We start from the raw sequence: 22,598 nt of genomic DNA on the forward strand, positions 1-22,598 counted from the left end.
ATATGAATGATAGAAATGTGCACGACATCACCCTTCGTGCTTTATCTCTCTTCCTCACCGTATGCATCAATATAAATGTAAATGTGCACAACAACACCCTTCGTGCTTTATCACTCTTCCTCGCCATATGCATAAGTATGAATGTTCAAGGCATCGCCCTTCGTGCTTTATCACTCTTTCCTCACCCAAACAGTAGAAACAATAACATCCCGGCAAGGGAATCAACAATAGAAACAATAACATCCCGGCAAGAGAATCAGCTATAACCAATCTCGTTTCAACAGTTAAGTTCACAAAATAAGTCTCAACTTGAGTCAATACTCAACAATGGTCAATTACCAAGAAAATATCATAGGTTTTGTTCCACATGGATAATCATCAATTTAAGCATGAATAGCACATAATAAGTGTCACAACAGTCACAATATAAGACTCACTTGTATGCTCGACACCAACGTATAGATACTTTTCACCACACCTATACGTCGTACTCACCGCTAACACATAGAAAATAAGACAACAACATTTATTCCCTCAAGCTAAGGTTAGACCAAATATTTACCTCGATTTCACGGCCAAACTCAAGCCTCAAATACCGCTTTCCCTTAGTTTCCACTTCCAATCTGCCTGACTCTATTCATAATTTACTTATTAACATTAATTGAACCAAAGAACCAATTCCAATGAAATATTATAGATTTCCCAACATTCTTCCCAAAAAGTCAAAACCCGACCCCAAGCCCGTTTGGTCAAAACTCGAAGTTCATACCAAAACATGATTACCCATGTACCTCCGAGCCCGGATATGTAATTAATTTCGGAATCCGACCCCAAATCGATGTCTAAATTCCCAATTTAGTAAAATCCCCAATTTTTTCAAAAATCCCTAATTCTAGCATGAAAGAACAAGATTTAGGCCTAGAAATCTAATGGGTGTTGAAGGAAAATGAAAGATATGAGTTTAAGAACATAAACCTATGATTTGGTGTTGAAATCCCTCTTCAAAAATCGCCCAAGGTCGATTTCTGTGGAAAAAAATATGAAATTTTTGTCTAATCCCGACCTAGGCTCTAATTTAAAATCGTTGGACAAGTCTTCTTCGCATTCGCAAGAAGCCTGTCGCATTCGCGAAGCATTGGCTAGAAGAGCCTTCGCATTTGCGAGGTACCGTATGTGTTCGCGAAGGTTCACCCCCCCCCCCCCCCGACCTTCGCATTCGTGAGCCATTGGCCGCATTCGCGTAGAGTATTTCACCCCCTCCACCAAGTCCCTGCCAAAATGGCTTTCGCATTCGCAATAGCCCGGTCGCATTCGCGAAAGGTAATGCCCCCAACGCTCCGCGTTCATGACCTGTGCCTCGCATTCGTGTAGAAGGAATTTTTCCTCAGACAATTTTACTCTTCGCGTTTGCGAGAGTTCCTTCGCGAATGCAAAGAAGGATACATATGTGCACCTGCAACAACAAAACAGCAGAAATCTCTAAGTCCAAAACATCCCAAAACCTATTTGAAACTCACCCGAGCCCTCGGGGCTCCAAACCAAACATGCACACAAGTCTAAAAATATCATACGAACTTTCTCGTGCGATCAAATCGCTAAAATAACACCTAAAACAACGGATTTAGCATTAAAATCAGTGAAAATCTCAAGAATTCTTAAAGTTTCTATTTTCACAACTGAGGGTCTGAATCATGTCATATAAACTCCGTTTCTTACCTTTTTCACAGACACAATTTAAATATCATATTAAACCTGTACCGGGCTCTGGAACCAAAATACGGGGCCGATACCAACAACATTGAATATTCTTAATTTTTCAAAAATCCTTATATTTTTAATTAAATAATTTTCTTTAAAAATTTATTTCTCGTGTTAGGGACCTCAGAATTCAATTTCAGGCATACGCCCAGGTCCCATATTTTACTACGGACTCTCTAGAACCGTCGGAATATGTGTCCGAGTCCGTTTACTCAAAACGCTGATCGAATTCAACAAAAATTATCTTTTAAGCCAAAATTTATTATTTCTTAAAAAAATTCACATATGGGCTTTCTAGATATATGCTCGGACTGCACACGCAAATCAAGGAGAATAAAAATGAGGTTTTGAAGGCCTCGGAACCACGGATTGGATTTTAAAATACGAGATGACCCTTTTGGGTCTTCACACTCTGGGCATCTGCCAAATCCCGAGTAAATACGTCGGGTCTAAGGGCAATTGAGTGAGGACAGGACCATCAAGTTACTCATTTTCATTACACAAACAACAAAATAATAAGCTACTAAAATTGATAAATACTTTACATATAGCTATATCACTTCACTTACAAGTCGTAATGTGTTGACAATCCATGATGGACATTATCCTGTTGGTGATGACTCCCGGATGGACCACTGTAATCCAACATACCAAAACTACGTATATTTCAACTGGCCGTAGGTTCATAACTTGTAAAATTAATATCTGGACGGTACCCCCTATGGAATATATGAGTGTTAATACAAATTTAATACGATAAAAATAAACATCGTAACACAAAGGAAAATTGAAGTTTACCAGTCGTTTTGTGGATTATGTAAAGTAGGAGAGAAATTATTTCCTCACTCCTCGTTCGCCCGTGGAGATAAGTTTAGATCCGGACAAATTCTTTCAGCTGGAACCTATTGGGCTAAAATTTCTCTAGAATAGCCATCCGATGATTGAGGGTTATCCCTGCTTTGCCAACATCATATTGTGAACGTCTTTAACCTTCACGTACATTTCCAATATTTTTATCAAAATAAGTTCCCGATATTCATCCAAAGTCCCCAAAAAATCTCTCAGAGTTTCATCATCCTCGAGGTTAAACTCAGCGTAACAAGCAACCCCTTGCGGAGTCACAGAATATGGATATCTTTCGGTTATTTTAAGATTCACGAACGTTTGCTCAACCTCATTTTATTGCATAACAACGATATCAGTCTATCGTACTCCATTGTAAGTGGCAACTTAACATGACTCTATGAGATAAACTATAGCTCACTGAGTTATTTGCCACCATAACTCTCCCCCCCCTCCCGCCAATATAATGAAACCTTTACTTTTCGCTCTTCAGACATTATGAAAAAAAGCTTGAGAATTTAACAAGAAGAAGAATTTATCAGGAGTTGAAACTTGTTTCTGAATGAATTTTTGTAAAACCCTTAATGCCTTTAAATAAGACAATGCCCAATCTGGGGGGATCAAATTTTTGGAAGTAAAATGCGTTTTAAAAGGGCGTTTTATATATTTGAATTATTGTTATGGCAATTAAGTGCAAAAGAGTTATTGGTGGGCCCACAAAATAGGTAAAATGCGTTTACAAAAAGTGTATTAATAAAACGTAGTATTAAAACGCATTTTACCTTAACGTCCCAAACGGACGTTAAGTAAAACGTGGTTCAAAACTGCGTTTTACATATTTTGGTCACTAAGTGTTTTTAACCTATTTGTGTATTTTGAGTCCAAAAATACAACATTTAGGTTCCGGACTCCAAATATTTAGGGGCCTTAAGCAAAAGATTTACTAGCCTCCCCTTGAGCCATCACTGGTCTCAGTTCCAAATAAGTTGAGTCAGCTACATGAATCCACAATATATCCATTCTGCTCTCTTCATATCCATTTCATTCCAATGCCAAATAATTTGCTCGCCAACACGGTAACTAGCTTAGTTCCAAGAAGTTGGTATCACTTTCATGGATCCACATTAGATCATTAATTGTTACAATATAAAAATTTACACAATCAGGTCATTACATATATAGTACTTAATAAGCATTCATCAGTAACCAACAATAAACGGTAAGTAACATGCTATTAAAAGGTTAGATCGGTGCATATAACTTAAATCCATTATATTCATATATGAACATACATTAGCTAATAGATCTAAAAAAGCATAATAAGAATAAAACAACAAATGTAACACCAGTGACCTCACCATAGCTTTAGTCTTGGAATAAAAAGATCCAGTGAAATTAGGAGTATCCTCTTCCTTGAACCCGATATCCGACTCGAACGGATGACCCGCATCGTATTAAAACATGCATTCAGTAGCATAGTTGATAAGGATCAAGCCCTTCTCTCTACAAACATCAGCAAGCGTTAAGGTACTGACCATATTAGTTCTGGTGGTCTCCACCTTATTGGATTTGCACCAGTCAACGTTAGGCCCGCCACTGACTTCAGATGCGTTGAATACATGGGTTGGTTTGATGGTGGATATGTTGGATTCCAAAGAGCTCCAGTTTTCTAATCGACCCGACTCATATTCATAGTCTATGACTTGAGCTTCACAAAGCTTGCCGAGATCCAGCCGGTGCGGCCATAGATCAAGAACTTGAATGGCTTTTTGCTATTAGCTGGAAAACCCATAATATATGGAGAAAAAGAGAGAGGAGTGAATTTTGAAAGAGAAATAAGAGGATGAGTGATTCAAAGGAAGGAAAGAACGTTGTTAAAATTGAGTATTTATATGCATACAAACATATATTAGGAGTACAGCTTACATACAAGAAATAGGTGGACGGATAATCAAATAAGTACCCATCAAAACTACTCCCAAATTTGAATGGATAATTTTTATTATATATTTTCATTTTTCTATTATAGCTAATTTTATATATATTTTTATCCAACTTGAAACTACTCCCCAAATTGAATTTACCTAACAGAATAACTAAATATACCTGGATCAAACGGGGATCCTGAATCATGGTTGTTAATACCCACATCCTCGTCAACAAGAGAGACATTTGGTGAATGCTACTCTGGTGAATAATCTTGTGACAATATACGCTCAAGTTGTGTATGAATTATATGCCTGGATGGTTCTGTACCCACAACATGCGACTACCCAAGCACAACAGTGGTAGTGTTGGCTAGTTCACCAATATTTCTTTTCTTAGGCTTGCCTTTCTTGGGGTGTGATACGAAGCCCTGCAGAGCTGATTTCCTGCTCCTCAAGGCCTTATTCCTGGTTGCATTCACATCAACAAGATGCTTCTCTTGCTGGGATGATTGTGCATCCTCTACGATTCCTGAGTTCCTGCTCCTCAGGGCCATGCCCCTAGCCGTGGCACTGCTCACATTCAAATCAGAAATAGATATACCTGGGATGATACCTGGATTAAACGGGGATCCTAGGCCATGGGTGTTAATACCCACATCCTCATCAGCAAGAGAAACATCTGGTGAATGCTCTGGTGAATGTTCTAGTGACAATGTATGCTCAGGTTGTGTATGACTTACATGCTTGGATGGTTCTGTACCCACAACATGCGACTACCCAGGCACAACAATGGTAGTATTGGCTGGATCACCAATTTTTCTTTTCTTAGACTTTTCTTTCTTGGGGTGTGATACGATGCCCTGCGGAGCTGATTTCCTGCTCCTCAAGGCCTTGTCCCTAGCCTTGTTCCTGGTTGCATTCACATCAGTAACCACATCAGCAAGAGTGGCATCTTGCTGGGATGATTGTGCACCCACTACGATGCCTAAGTTCCTGCTCCTTAGGGCCATGCCCCTAGCCGTGGTGCTACTCAAATTCATATCAAATGTACCTGGTACATTACGCTCGGTTGAGTGTGACCGTATATCATTAATACTGCCTTTTTTGGAGTTGTCTTTCTTGTAAAATCCCTTTTTACACATCAGAGGATATATGGGAGTTTTTCCAATTAAAGTGACATTATTCGAAATGGGATTATTTAATTTAATTTATAAGAGTCGCCACTTGGAATAGTTTATTTTGGTGTTCCAAGTCACCGGTTTATTTTAAATCCCAAATCAAGAAAATTTCGACTTTTTATTTTGCGAACCAGAAATTCTAAGTAAGGAATTCTGTTAACTCGGGAGAAGGTATTAGGCATTCTCGGGTACCGTGGTTCTAGCACGGTCGCTTAAACTATTAATATTGGCCTATTATCTTATTTACTACATGTTTTAAACCTATTGTGCATTTTTAAACTTTACCCCTTTTAATTATTTATTGTAATTATTCTGGAACAAGTTACGATTTTCGTACACTTATTTGTTTGATACACATTGCGGATCATGTAACGGGAACCGTACCCACGATCTACAACAAGTTTAATTTATTAAAGTTATTAGAAGTTGTGGCCGGGTCACATAAATATACCCCCGAATTTGGAGATTAGGTATCACAACTACGCCACGGGAACCGTACCCGTAGCTATGAGGATTTTGTTATAAACGCGCCTAAAGCAAACTACGAATGTTTAAAATATTTTCCACACTAATTTATAATATTAATATGAAGGCCATAAATTAGGTGATTCAATTGTGAATGGCACGCCTCGATTTATCTTTGAAAGATTTGTATTTCACTAAAGCAAACTAAGGATGCTCATATTTAAATTTAATTTGAAATTAGGTTTCACAACTACGCCAGTTGTGATACTTTATTTAATCATGCCTAAAACAAGCTACGATGTTCAAATTATTTCCTAAATATATGCTCAACAGAGCGACACTTAAAATTAAACATTAGTCCTTGATCTGTCTTTAGAACATAGAAAAGATACAGCTCAACCCTGTTAGAAATTAGTTGCTTTTAGCATCAGCATCAGATATTGCATGAAACAGTTACAATTGACCCAAACCACGCACTGGAATATCAATTTCTAGACATGCATGGGAAGATCAGATAAAAATATGGACACATATGTAAGAATCTAGCAAAATTTTAGCCACAAATAATTGTAGTAACAAAAGATTACTTGGAGAAAAAACTTACCACAATATAGAGCTAAACTTGAGACAAATTAGACAAAATAAAAATACCTTCGCAAAATCTTAATCTACAAATTGAATAAACTTTGAAAAGAATCCAATATTCCCTAATCTAGTGATGGAAACTTGGATATAGGGGAAAAGAAGGTGAATTTGAGAGAGAATATTGAAACGTAATTTTTATAGGAACTCACCGTACTCTTTTTTATTTTCATATGAATCTTAGGGAGGCAAGGTTTATCACCCTCCTATGTAAATTAGTTTCCAACTTGTTCAATTTTTTTATTTAAATCCCATTTTTCTGACAAAAGTTGCACTTTTTTAGTATTCCAGAATCTCCCAAACAAACAAACAAAAATGCACCAGGAGCTTATTTTACCAGCCAACATTTGAGACCTCCCTTTCCCTTTGTGAAAGCAGATTGGGTGCCACCCAGCGAGATATTTCTTCAATATCTTCCATATTTATAAGTGACATTATGGTACAATATCAGTAACTCCTTTCAGATAGACCACACGGATAGAGTCAACATCAGCGACAATAAGGTTGTCGGACTGAAGCAATGGGAAAAAACCAGGGCAAAAGCATAACTCTAAGGCGCCTGAAGGGGGACTTGGAATTTCAACATCTTTTCTCCTTAATCTCTATACAGGAAACTAGAATAGCAAAATCAACCAGCAAATGAGACTCCCACAGCTCAATCAACTGGTATTAGCAGAATTGTTATAGTTATTCCAGACAGAAATGCGAACTTGACTTGTTTATACAGCAGATAAAGAGCAATTCCAATCTGATTGTGCAAAGATGAATTCCAAAATGCCAAATAAGAAGCTAGATGAGAAATGAGCTTAGCAAAAGCAGAAGGCAACATATCCGAACAAAAGCAGCAGCAAATCGTCAACCACAGTGATATTTAGAACCTAGAAAAATAGAAACACACAACAGTTGATTCAAACAATGGCAGAAAATTGTGGTTTCAATCTCTCTCTTTTTTTCGTTTTACTTTGCTTCTTTCTTTCAGATTCAGTTTTGTAAAATTCAAAATGCAGTTCTCAACTGTTTCATGCGTGAGAGAGGTGAGAGCGAGAGTGAGAATGAATGGAGAAGAATAGGGGTTGGTCTGCGCCGTTTCTCCGGTTTTTTTGTCCAAGGGAAGGGTCTATTCTCCTGATGTCTTTCTAGGTCTAGGGTTTTAATTAAAAGGGGTGAAGCGGGTCGGGTAAGGAGATTGGGCTGGTCGGTGGGTTTGGGTAGGGATTTGGGCTCAGCATTAATTTTGGCCCAATCAAGTTTAAACCAACCTTTTTTTTCAATTTCCTTTTTCTTTTGTTTTCTTTTTCTTCCTTTAATTAATTAAATTTCTAGATTAATCTAAATTATAAAATTAAGCTAATTATAAAATTTATAACAATTACTTGATCCTAAATTAGAAGAGAAAAATCATTAATCCAAAAATTAAAAGGTAAAATGTAAATATGAGCCATTTTTTTATTTTCATTTTTAATAAAATAATTAATTAACTAATTAATCCTAAAAATATAAAAATAAAGATCTAAATGCAATGCATGGCATTTTTTTGTATTTTTTATGATTTTAATAAAAGTAAACATGCACGGAAAATGCGAGCAATTAACACAAATTCCTACAAAAATCCTATAAAATTACAAATAATTGGGAAAATCTATTTTTCTTTGATTTTATAGGAGTATTTCGTATATGGTAAAAATCACATGCTCATAGTGGGATGACACGCTGCCACGCTGAGCTGAGTTGCTGCTCCTCACCTTGTCCCTAGCCATTGTCCTAGATGATTGAGCATCCATAATATTGGACACTTCAAGCACAGTGTTGGCTGGTCTACTAGAATTTGGTATGTTTGCCTGATTACCTTTCTTGGACTCTTTTTCTTATAAGATGATCTTTTGACCTGCATATCTAATTCCTTAATCCTCTCCTCCTCGTTAGCCTTAGTTGTGGTCATGGTCCTTATCTGCGGGCCTGCTGGTGTACCGCCATTCCCCTTGGTCTTGGACCTTGTTTGCGGGCCGACTGGTGTACTGCCATTACCCTTGGTCTTGGACCTTGTTTGCGGGCCTACTGGTGTACTGCCAACCTTGGCTGCTTGTGAAGAGTTAAACCTGACTCTCTGGGGGGCGTTCCTAGGGGCTTCTTGTTGGGAGGTCTCTGCCTCATGGGTGACTAGTATGTTGTGTCCTGATTCATCGTGGATACCAGAAGAGTTATGCATGACGACTAGTGTGGGCACTGAAGTGTCCTGTAACTCATGGTCGACATGGGGTAAAGTGTGGTCCTATGGAAGAAAGTCTAGGGGGTTCTGTTCGGGAGGAAGAACTTTTAATGAGTTCTGTTCGAGAGGGTTAAGCCTAACTTTCTTGCTGGCGTTACTGGGGCTTTATGTTGGGAGGTCTCTACCACATGGGTAGCTATTACGTCTGTAGGGTCTGGAGGATAATGGTGGTATGCTGTGTGATTCATGGTGAGTACCAGAAGAATTATGCGTGACAAGTGAAGCGGGCACTGAAGTGTCCTGTAACTCATGGCGGACATGGGGTAAACTGTGGTCCTGTGAAAGAGAGTCTAAGGGCGAGTTCTGTTTGGGAGGAGTAACTTCGAATTTTTTTATCAGCTCCAAAAGCTATTTGTTCCTGGCTCTACATCTGTCTCTCTCGCGTATCAGTACATAGAACAATCAAAGCATAGAAAACAAAATTAATACAACAATCAAAACAAAACCCCTAGGAGGTAGTTATTACTAAAAAACGGAACCACCAAATAAGTAGTTCTGACAACCCCAAATCATATTCATATTGGCATAAGTCTCAATAATCTAACAAATCAATATTATGTAATTGCAAATAGACATAAAACAATTACCAGAAAAACAAAATTCCTAAATCAATAATTTTGTTCTGGGCTCTACATCTGTCTCTCTCTCGCTTATTAGTACATAGAACAATCAAAACATAGAAAACGAAATTAGTACAACAATCAAAACAAAACCCCCAGGAGGTAGTTATTACCAAAAAATGAAAACCCGAAATAAGTAGTTCTAAAAACCCCAAATCATATTTATATTGGCATAAGTCTCAATAATCTAACAAATCAATATTATGTAATTTCAAATAGACATAAAATAATTACCTGAAAAACAAAATTTCTAAATCAATAATTTTGTTCCGGGCTCTACATCTGTCTCTCTCGCAGTACATAGAACAATCAAAACATAAAAAACGAAATTAGTACAACAATCAAAACAAAACCCCTAGGAGGTAGTTATTACCAAAAAACGAAATCCCCAAATAAATAGTTCTGAAAACCCCAAATCATATTCATATTGCCATAAGTCTCAATAATCTAACAAATCAATATTATGTAATTGCAATTAGACATAAAACAATTACGAGAAAAATAAAATTCCTAAATCAATAGTTTCGAACCATCAAATCATATTGATATGCGCATGAATTTCAATAATCTAAAACCTAAGATATGCAAATATATACTTAAGCAATAAAACCTAAAATATGCAACTCACACTGTCAAACCTACGACCGACTCCCAGCATCCGCCAACAGGATCGTCCTTAAGCGCTTCAATCTCTTGCATGCTGTAATTCACTCATCCACTAACCACAAAACATAGACTTTGTATCCTTTCATTTATCCGCCGTTTTTCTTTTTCATTGTTCTTTCTTTTTCATTATCCAATGGATTTCTTAGCCCAACACTCACAACAAGAATATGATCAATATTTAGCAAATTTTTCAAGAGAACTTATGATTATAGACACAAAAAACACCACCAAAAAAGTGGTAGTAGAGTCCAAACACATGACCAAGAAACAACAAACACTACTTCTACCATAAAAAATGTTACATTTTCTCCTAGGAATTAACTAATTGTGTCTTTTTGTTGGTTCAATGTCATCAACTCTACTCTTAAAATTCTACTTCAATCACAAAGGTGCAAGTCGTTGGGTTTCTACTTGGGTTCAATCTGCTACTTTTCCTTTTCTCCTTCTCTCTATTTATTTACCTTTTTATGTTTTTAAATCCACCGATAGAAAACCATTTACTGGTTTCACTCCTAAAATCTTGTTACTCTCTATTCTCATTGGTTTTTTATTAGGTTTTAACGATCTTTTATTTTCTTGGGGCAACTCTTATCTTCCCGTTTCGATAAATTCTCTTGTTTTATCATCGCAGTTAGCTTTCACTCTCATCACTCCATAATTATTGTCAAACAAAAAATCACTTACGCAAATCTTAATTGTGTTACTTTGTTAACACTTAGTTCGGTCCTGTTAGCCTTAGGTTCGAGCCATGACAAACCAAAGAGTTTGACAAAGTCAAAGTATTTTATAGGATTTTTCTCAACAGTTGGTGTTGGATTATTATTCGTTCTTTATCTCCCATTAATGTAAAAAATATATAAAAATGTTTATTGCTATTCTATGGTTGTGGAAATGCAAATAGTGATGGAATTAGCAGTAATGGTTTTGGCCACGGTGGGTGTCACGACCCAAACCGAAGGGCCACGACGGGCACCCGGTGCCTTACTCAACCGAGTACCAACGTAACATATCTTTCTTAACATGTTATCATGAGTAAATGAGCCAGAAAACCCGTCATGAGATAACAAGAATAAAACATAAGGGAATACTCAACATATGAAGACCTAACATGATATACAAACTAATATATGTGACATACGGGCCTATAAGGCCGACATGACCATTAGTAAACTCGAAACATAGGCCGACAAGGCCATACGATTATCCATACACCTGACATCTGTCTACAAGCCTCTAAGAGTACATAAAATCATAAAGGTCGGGACAGGGCCCAGCCTGACCAAATAGGCAACTCCGGAGCAAGTGGAGTGCACCAACACCTTCGCTGAGCTGATAGCCTACTAGGAGGACTGTCAACCTATCATTCGAGACCTACGGGCATGAAATGCAGCATCCCTAGGCAAAAGGGACGTCAGTACAAATAAAGTACCGAGTATGTTAGGCAGGAAAGCTTAAACAAGAACAGTAATGTAAAGAGAGAGATAGAGGAGATACAACCTGTAACATCTGAGTGCCTCTGGGGGTTACTGATATGAAATGCATAATACATATATATACATAAACTTTTTAAAACATTCGCCTCTATGGGCATCATCATCATCATATCGTACCCGGCCTAAAAGAGGACTCGGTAAACGCATACCCGACCATCATAAGGTTCGGTAGAATCGTACCTGGCCACGTGGACCTCGGTAAACCCAACTGATCAGTGGTTGCACAATAGGTGTTGTACCCAGCCGACTATAGAGCGGCTCGGTAGAGTAAAATAGATACTACATATAATACATGCTAGACTCATGAAATCACCTTCTAAACCTTTTGGAGTGACTTAAGAACACTATGGACATCCATACCCTCAATATGAACCTTAGTAGGATTCAAGGATCATACACACTTGGTTAGAATAATTTTATAAGGAAAGAACAACATGGACAACCTTAGTTGCTAGGAGTAGATCCGTTATGAAGTAGCGTATTCATTTCACTTTAGATCATGCCAAAAGAAAGAAGAAAGTGCCTTAACATACCTTAAACTTGTTGAGTCCTTAATCACTTCCAAGCAACTCTTTAAACAAGTCAACTCAATCTATCATAGTATAAGGAGATTCAAAATCAGTGCTGAGCAAAGGCTAAGTCTATAACTTAAGCTAGTAGCTCGTTTACGTAAATTTTGGCAGCATCTCCCTTGTAACAAGGGCCTCCTCCAATACCATATACAAACAACAATGACCAGAGCAATCCATCAATACATAATTATCAATATCAAGACACCATATAACAACAACAAGTCACAACTACATTACGACGAGCGACAAGCTCCGATTGGAATCCGTATACCCCTTATCAATCCTTATAGACTTCTTACTTCAACATAAAAGTATCATTAACTTGATAATGAAGTCACTAATTAATGATTCCAGCCTTATACCATATATTTATAACAACGAAAATAATCCACAACTTCAACTATCCCCAACTAGCAACTTTATTCACTAGTTCATGTCTAGCCCATCCATTTAACTTAATCAATATCAAGATAACCTTAGGAACAAGCAAGAACACAATATACATACCTCCTACAGTAACTTCAAGTCAAAATCCAAGTTATATTCATTTTACAACAACCCTTAATAGCAATACAACACCATAGAAGTGACTTAAGCTAATCCAAGTATTATCTTGTAGTTTATCATCCTAACAACTTAACCAACATACAAGAAAGATTAAGCACAATTAGTAGGCTATTATACTCACCTTAGAAAGCAGCAACAACTTGGAATTTCATCCAAATACAGCCTACAACAATCCTCAATGACAACACAACCACAAAGAGGTGTTGTTCTTCACTAGAACTAAGTTTTGATGTTGAAATATGGTGTAATCACTTTGGAATCACTTCAAACCCTTGTGGTATATGTTTAGGAGGGTTAGGAGAAGTTTGGATACGAATATTAGTTGAAAAATGAGCAAAAATAGGCGTCCAAATCGTTTATAAATTGAAGTAGGTCAACCACCGCCTAAGTGGGTCCCATTGGGAGCTGCTTGCGCAGTCTTGCAAAAACACGAATATCTCTCTACTCCGATGTTGTATTGACGAACAGTTTAACGCGTTAGAAACTAGACTCGTAGATCTTCAATTTGATATATAGAACAACCCATGATTCCAAGTATATTTGGAGAAATTCTCAGATACATTTGACCTAAATTTCACCAAATTTATGAATGTAACTTGTGATGACCTTTGTCAACTCTTGTTCCACAACTTGCTTGCCTTCAAAATGTAGAAAATGAATATCATACTACTAAAATAACTCATAGAATAACCTCCTTATCATGTTAAGAACCCTAGTCTCACCCCAAAGTACATGTTATAATATTCCAAACTTGTCGACTTTTGACGAAACTTATTTTCTTCAATTGGTTTAGCTTCTAAGATTTCCAACCCTCTTGGTACTCATTATTCATGATCTTAAATATTTGTAACCTCCAAGGTAACATGATTAACTTACTTTATTTGCTTCCAAATATAATCTCATTTCCGAGCTTACATCAATGACTTACGACGTACTCTCATGTATGAAAACTTGGGGTGTAACATCATTCCCCCCTTTGGAACATTCGTCCTCGAATGTTGACTGATGCACTTATCAGTTTCATAAACTATGGCTCTTACGAATACTTTAATGTTCATCTTTCCATCCAAGCAACTGTTTTGTGAATAAATCCAAATGCTTGGGCATTCCCCCCTTTTAGGCCTCTTTGTCACGCCATGACATGTGGTCGGAATTCTTCCAACATCGTAACATTTGCTACCTTATGTCATGTAGTATGTACGACTGTGTCCTTGTATGAGCGCCTAGCGACTCGTCTTCTCTTTTTCCTCCATCTTTTAGCCAATCTCTAAGCCTCACTTTATGAACATATACAGAATTATGACAAGTTGTCCCTCTAGGCATTTATAGGTGTACTGATGTCTTTCGCTTGGTACTTTATCGAACTTAAGACTATTTCTATCTCTTGTTTCATAGCCTTGTATATCTATCCTTATGGATTTACTACATCTAGGTAGGTTATACTATACCATAAAACTTACTTCGATTTATTATTACTGAGGTTTGCTACCCAACTCCAGGTTACTCTCTCGCTGCTTATCCTATATGTATAAATCTAAGTCCTTTAGTGCTTCCTCATTATTATTCATCTAAGAATAACAAACAAATCTCATCTCGAACTTTGGAACTTGTACCCATCTATTATTTATTCACCTTAATGTTGATCTATAATCTATCACTGATAACTTGCAACCTCTTACGTAATACACTGTCACTAGGGCTCACATCTTATCGGGGAACATATGAAGTGATTTTCCTGATCCACCTAGGGATAATACTATACTCCAATAACCGTATTTCATTGCATCCCAACGCGATTCATCTTATGGGGGTATTCTAATCCGGTGCAATTAGTGAAATCCCTTTCTCGTTAAATCATTACTCAATCAAAGGCCTAAGCATCATCCCCTTATCTATCACAATTACACCCTTATTCTACTGCCAGGGCAGCATTCCATCTCTTATAAATGCACCTAGTCTCAGACTCCTCTGTGTTCATTCAGGTTGTACCGAGCTTTTTATTACATATGGAAATCACCAGCTCCCTTGTTTTGATGGGTTTAATCCCGAGGACATACATATTCTCGTCACCTTCTCACTCACATTTTCATATCCTTACTCCTATATACCTAAAACCTTGTTGCTCTACAATACTTTACCTTAGGACCTACACCGATCTATTTATACTACTCGCAACCTTACTTTAACTTGCTAGCACTATAAATTTCCTTTTGTGCCTTCTCAGTTGTCCTTAAATGTAAGCAATTACTTTTGCTGGTCGTTGTATCACTTGTTACATGAATACTTGGCTTATCTTTTTGCCCATGAATACTATAATTTCCTGTACCTCATATGATCTCAAACATCACCTTTGATGGCTTTTTTTTACCATTCATTAGCCATGATAGGTGCCACTTTCTTATGGAGTGTATACAATATTGTAGTGAGACTGTTGTTACAGGATCATTTACTCTTTAGCTCACTATGCTTAGGTGGAAACCTTCTTCCTTATTTCCTCAGCTAGTCTTTCATTGTAGTACTTAGGGAGACCTTCTGGCTTTTGTAAAGTTGCGAGCTTGATATATCGTACACCCGAAGGTAATTTTCGTTATTCTTACTCGCCTATAATAATCCTTAGTTACATAAATTTATGCCTTTGTGCTCGTAGGGTTACTTCTAAGCTCAAATTTTTATCGTCTCCTTAGTGACACTCTCTCTTATTTTTATAAACCTTAAAATGGTACCTTTAACTGCCTCAACTCCTATCTGAAATTTTTTTCAAATGATTGTGATCTCGTATCTGCGAGACTGAATTCACTATGCTGCGATTCACTACATTTATCTTGCATGATCTATTGATTTATCTGTGACCTCTTGTCTAGCCATAACTGGGCTCTTCCTGAATCAACTACTAATTACTCGTTGGTCCATTCTCATATATATATATATATATATATATTCTGCATAATCCCTCTTGGGATATATCCTTTGTCTTAACTTATCTCTCGCCACTAGCTCCTGATGTATCAAGTGTCCATTCACACTTATTTATCAATAACATCCTGGCCGGAAACTTTTACTGCCTCTCTCCGGTGTCGTGCTTGTATAATGTTCTGGAGTTGCAACATATCTGCAGGAACTGAATAAATGCAACATCACCCCTTTCTCCTTTTTACCACATTCTTTCTTTACCATTCCATAGTTAACTGAACCGTTTAACTCCGACTTAATATCATATCACACCATATTCCCCCCTTTCAGGGGAGTACTAAGATTTAGTACTACGACGATCTACCTATAGTTGTTTTACCTTTTCATATTTGGCGTCTTTTCACATTATCAATGAACCTTAATCACCTTATGGTAACCTTCTGTACCAGGGATAACTAAATTTCTTACGCACGAAGGTGACACCTACGGTAACTGGCACACTTAGTCCCTTAAGATTAACTCTGCTCAGAGTGCTTGCTTTAGGTAAGCGACTTCCTAAATAACCTTTAAAGGTTATTCGTCTGTTGTCTATTCTATTATTGTTGGAGCACGATCTTTGAAATTCTCACGATGTCGACCATTATCAAATCCTCCGGTCCCTAATTCATGTTCGGTTTTATCTTATTCACCAGCTCATACTGATTTTTATTACTCTGGGGTCTAACCTTTCCTCCTAGTAATCATATTGAAGTCACCATCTTATTTCTCGAAATAAGAATATGACTTTATGGCTTATACTCTTTTATTGCCTTAAGGCTTGTCACCTCTTGTATTTTCCTTCACTTGACTATAGACTCTGTCATCGTGTCATATTTTGAGTTACTGTTATCACCCATATATCACATCTTACTCATGATACTTCATTTATTTTCTTCTTATTCTCCGGATAATATTTCTTTTGTCTATCACTTTATTCTGAAAACTTCAACAAAAAGTTCTTTCCCTATAAGCTCCCCTAGCTTCATCTCACTGGCTCTTGGGAATGCCTAACATTCTTTTTTTTACTCGGGGCTAGAGTCATACTAAGGTAAATATTTGTCCCTTCTAGGATCCCACTGCCTATCTTCTGAAATTTCTGAATATTCCAGTATTCGTATCTGATTGTACTACTTTAGAGTTCACCATCTGGGTGTCTTAGAAGGAGATCTATTACCATATTTGCACCATCTTTCGGAAACGTTAGTTAATGATAACAACCTATCCACAATTTTTGGGTTACTCTAACTCCAACTGGATCCTGATATCCCATCTTTCTCTTAAATAATATCTGTTAGCTCCCATAGAACATAACTGAGATGGGTGTGGCCAATTGTACTTACCTCTGTCATTGATGAAGGTACCAAAATGCTTATAATTCTCTGCCTGATTTGAAAATATTGATAATCTTCACTATTTGGGTGCCTCGTACCCCTCTTCACCTTACTTCTTTTACTTGTTAAAACTTGTATCTAGCTTCGGAATTCCTAATAGATTTTCACCATATTCGTGAATAGATATCCGTGCCTTAAGGCTCATTATTAAGAAGCATACACATCTTAGTACATACATGATATGTTGAAGCCTCATATTTACTCATCATAAGCATGATGTGAAATCGAGTTCCTCTGACTCAACTCTTCCACATCCACATGCAATCTCTTACCAACTGTCTTTGTGGATGTAGGTATCGTTGTATTACGACTAAAGTCGAATTTAGGAGTTTGAATTCTTACAACTGAGCTCTACTGCACGATCTAGAGTAAGAAGAAAGAGTGACAGACCTAAATGCCCTGTAGCCTCCTGCTTATAAGTGTGGTGCACAACACACCCATAAACAAGACTCTACTAGACACGGCTTGTAGACTCTCTAGGACAGAACGACTCTGATACCACTTCTGTCACGACCCAAACCGAAGGGCCACGACGGGCACCCGGTGCCTTACTCAACCGAGTACCAACGTAACATATCTTTCTTAACATGTTATCATGAGTAAATGAGCCAGAAAACTCGTCATGAGATAACAAGAATAAAACATAAGGGAATACTCAACATATGAAGACCCAACATGATATACAAACTAATATATGTGACATACGGGCCTATAAGGCCGACATGACCATTAGTAAACTCGAAACATAGGCCGACAAGGCCATACGATTATCCATACACCTGACATCTGTCTACAAGCCTCTAAGAGTACATAAAATCATAAAGGTCGGGACAGGGCCCCGCCATACCAATCAATACATATCCAAAGCATACTGACCAAATAGGCAACTCCGTAGCAAGTGGAATGCACCAACACCTTCGCTGAGCTGATAGCCTACTAGGAGGACTGTCAACTTATCAATCGAGACCTGCGGGCATGAAATGCAGCGTCCCTAGGCAAAAGGGACGTCAGTACGAATAAAGTACCGAGTATGTTAGGCAGGAAAGCTTAAACAAGAACAGTAATGTAAAGAGAGAGATAGAGGAGATACAACCTGTAACATCTGAGTGCCTCTGGGGGTTACTGATATGAAATGCATAATACATATATATACATAAACTTTTAAAACATTCGCCTCTGTGGGCATCATCATCATCATATCGTACCCGGCCTCAAAGAGGACTCGGTAAAAGCATACCCGACCATCATAAGGTTCGGTAGAATCGTACCTGGCTACGTAGAGCTCGGTAAACCCAACTGATCAGTGGTTGCACAATAGGTGTCGTACCCGGCCGACTATAGAGCAGTTCGGTAGAGTAAAATAGATATTATATATAATGCATGCTAGACTCATGAAATCACCTTCTAAACCTTTTGGAGTGACGTAAGAACACTATGGACATCCATACCCTCAATATGAACCTTAGTAGGATTCAAGGATCATACACACTTGGTTAGAATAATTTTATAAGGAAAGAACAACATGGACAACCTTAGTTGCTAGGAGTAGATCCGTTATGAAGTAGCGTATTCATTTCACTTTAGATCATGCCAAAAGAAAGAAGAAAGTGCCTTAACATACCTTAAACTTGTTGAGTCCTTAATCACTTCCAAGCAACTCTTCAAACAAGTCAACTCAATCTATCATAGTATAAGGAGATTCAAAATCAGTGCTGAGCAAATGCTAAGTCTATAACTTAAGCTAGCAGCTCGTTTACGTAAATTTTGGCAGCATCTCCCTTGTAACAAGGGCCTCCTCCAATACCATATACAAACAACAATGACCAAAGCAATCCATCAATACATAATTATCAATATCAAGACACCATATAACAACAACAAGTCACAACTACATTACGACGAGCGACAAGCTCCGATTGGAATCCGTATACCCCTTATCGATCCTTATAGACTTAATACTTAAACATAAAAGTATCATTAACTTGATAATGAAGTCATTAATTAATGATTCCAGCCTTATACCATATATTTATAACAACGAAAATAATCCACAACTTCAACTATCCCCAACTAGCAACTTTATTCACTAGTTCATGTCTAGCCCATCCATTTAACTTAATCAATATCAAGATAACCTTAGGCACAAGCAAGAATACAATATACATACCTCCTACAGTAACTTCAAGTCAAAATCCAAGTTATATTCATTTTACAACAAACCTTAATAGCAATACAACACCATAGAAGTGACTTAAGCTAATCCAAGTATTATCTTGTAGTTTATCATCCTAACAACTTAACCAACATACAAGAAAGATTAAGTACAATTAGTCGGCTATTATACTCACCTTAGACAGCAGCAACAACTTAGAATTTCATCCAAATACAGCCCACAACAATCCTCAATGACAACACAACCTCAAAGAGGTGTTGTTCTTCACTAGAACTAAGTTTTGATGTTGAAATATGGTGTAATCACTTTGGAATCACTTCAAACCCTTGTGGTATATGTTTAGGAGGGTTAGGAGAAGTTTGAAGACGAATATTAGTTGAAAAATGAGCAAAAATAGGCGTCCAAATCGTTTATAAATTGAAGTAGGTCAACCACCGCCTAAGTGGGTCCCATTGGGAGCTGCTTGCGCGGTCTTGCGAAAACAAAACATGAATATCTCTCTACTCCGATGTTGTATTGACGAACAGTTTAATGCGTTAGAAACTAGACTCGTAGATCTTCAATTTGATATGTAGAACAACTCATGATTCCAAGTATATTTGGAGAAATTCTCAGATACATTTGACTTAAATTTCAGCAAATTTATGAATGTAACTTGTGATGACCTTTGCCAACTCTTGTTCCACAACTTGCTTGCCTTCAAAATGTAGAAAATGAATATCATACGACTAAAATAACTCATAGAATAACCTCCTTATCATGTTAAGAACCCTAGTCTCACCCCAAAGTACATGTTATAATATTCCAAACTTGTCGACTTTTGACGAAACTTATTTTCTTCAATTGGTTTAGCTTCTAAGATTTCCAACCCTCTTGGTACTCATTATTCATGATCTTAAATATTTGTAACCTCCAAGGTAACATGATTAACTTACTTTATTTGCTTCCAAATATAATCTCATTTCCGAGCTTACATCAATGACTTACGACGTACTCTCACGTATGAAAACTTGGGGTGTAACAGTGGGAATGACTATAGAGGGTGGATTTTCGGAGCTGAAAAAAGAGAGTAAAAGTGTGTTTGATTTGGGTAAAAATGCTTACTGGTTAACGATGATATTTAACGTGGTGACGTGGTAGTTATGTTTTATGGGTACAGCTGGAATGGTGTTCTTGACAAGTTCGTTGACAGGGAGAGTTTGCATGACAACATTAATGGCCGTTAATGTTTATGCGCGTAAATGGGGCATATGCTCGCAAACAGGACACGACCATCGTAAATATCCTTTAGCTGATTTGGGTGGCGGTGGTAATCCAGCTCATAGTGGAAGTTCATCTAATGTACCCAACTATCAAGGATACACGTACTGTTTTGTTTCCGTAATGTGTTTGTAATAAGTGTATGTACTTGTTTATCTTGCAGAATGTATGAAAAAAATTATATTTCCATTGCTGTTAAATCTTTTTGATATTTAACATTAATATTTCAGTACAACAATATAACATAAACCTAATAAAAACAACCTTCAAAATAATCTTTTTGATATTTAACATTAATACACGTGGTGGCATTTTTTAGTGGATGTTGTAATGTTTATTCAAAAGGTCTTTGAAATATATATGACTTGGTTCAATTTAAGAAGCTTTTTTATACCCGAAATAATTATTATCATGTGAAGCATAGCGCAGTTACATACCACGTTACGTGTATTGTCTTGTCGACTTGAAAAAGTTGCCATTCTGGAAAAGCTACCGTTCTGGAAAAGCTATCTTCTGGAAAAGCATTATTGTACCGTAAAGAATTATTATCACGTGAAGCATACTGCGGTTACATACCACGCTATGTGTATTGTCTTGTCAACCTGATAAAGTTGTCGTTCTGGAAAAACTGTCTTCTGAAAAAATATTATTGTACTGTAAAGAATCATTAGCACGCGAAACATAACACGGTTAAATATCACGTTATGTGTTTTTTATTGCCTATAAATGACCATCGCATTTTAGTTATTATTTGCGTTTAACCAAAACAAATAGCAAAACTATCCATAAATTTATCATTTCTCTTGCATTAACAAATGGCTGGACGCAATGACCAACCAAGGTGCTATTGTGGCAAACGTGCGATTATGAAGGCATGTTGGTCCGATGGTAATATTGGGCGCAGACACTGGATGTGTCTATACAGGTTTGGAGGCAATGACGAAAATCATTGAATAGCTTCTTATAGAAAGACGCTTTATATATTTTGGTCACAATATTTTTCCACATATTTTGTTCTTTGAGTCCAAAAAAATCACATTCTGGTTTCGGACACCTTATATTCTAGTTCAAAGGCAAAGATTGTGGGAAGGGAAGTGTACAAAATGCAAACTAGAATCTCGGCCCTACCTGTTCGATGGGAGTCTGACCAGCCTAGTTCGAGGAAGACAGATGTACGAACTGGACATATAGTCATTAATTTGATGCAAGGATGACTTACAAATGTAGATAGATGAGCATACATAGAATGAAAAGTTAAAGTTGATCTCTCCATTCCTACCATCTTAGACTGACGCATATTTGCTTATAACCTGTTTCCATCACATATTATACTGAAATATTTCAGTTTAACATGCATCTACTACTCTCACTTTTTTCGTCCCTGACAATACTAGTTCAATTTACACCTGAGGCTTGAACCGAGCTTGTGTTGCAAAATATGAATATCCTTCTTATATAGACACGAAATGTTTACAATATACTTTGACCAATTTGTCATGTTTTTTATGATGGAAAACATACTTTCACTTTTCTTGTCTTCACTAGGATATATATTGTATTTTTTCACCTGCCTGGTCATTCCTTTTTTAATTTTATTTCTTTTCTATCAGTGAAACCCAAAACAAAGAAACCTCATTTAACTTCAATTGTTTACTCCACAGCAATTTCAGAACCACTTCTTTGTTCTATAAATATAATACTTATTACAAGTTTATGTGATGTTTAGCCAAGTGGCTTCAACAACAACAACAACAATAACATACCCAGTATTATTCCATACCGTGAAGTCTGAGGAGGATAGTGTGTATGAAGACCTTACCCTTACAT

General features: G+C 37.1%; 2 pseudogenes; one reads left to right on the plus strand and one right to left on the minus strand.

Moving 5' to 3' along the window:
* Window positions 1–4,393, minus strand: part of LOC142181285 (bifunctional dTDP-4-dehydrorhamnose 3,5-epimerase/dTDP-4-dehydrorhamnose reductase-like) — a 112,207-nt pseudogene extending 107,814 nt beyond the window's left edge.
* Window positions 4,394–10,661: 6,268 nt separating this feature from the next.
* Window positions 10,662–22,497, plus strand: LOC107786191 (putative purine permease 4; annotated as a pseudogene).
* Window positions 22,498–22,598: the final 101 nt, after the last annotated feature.

Source organism: Nicotiana tabacum, chromosome 1 (assembly GCF_000715075.1).
Source record: "Nicotiana tabacum cultivar K326 chromosome 1, ASM71507v2, whole genome shotgun sequence".
Classification (NCBI taxonomy): Eukaryota; Viridiplantae; Streptophyta; class Magnoliopsida; order Solanales; family Solanaceae; genus Nicotiana; species Nicotiana tabacum.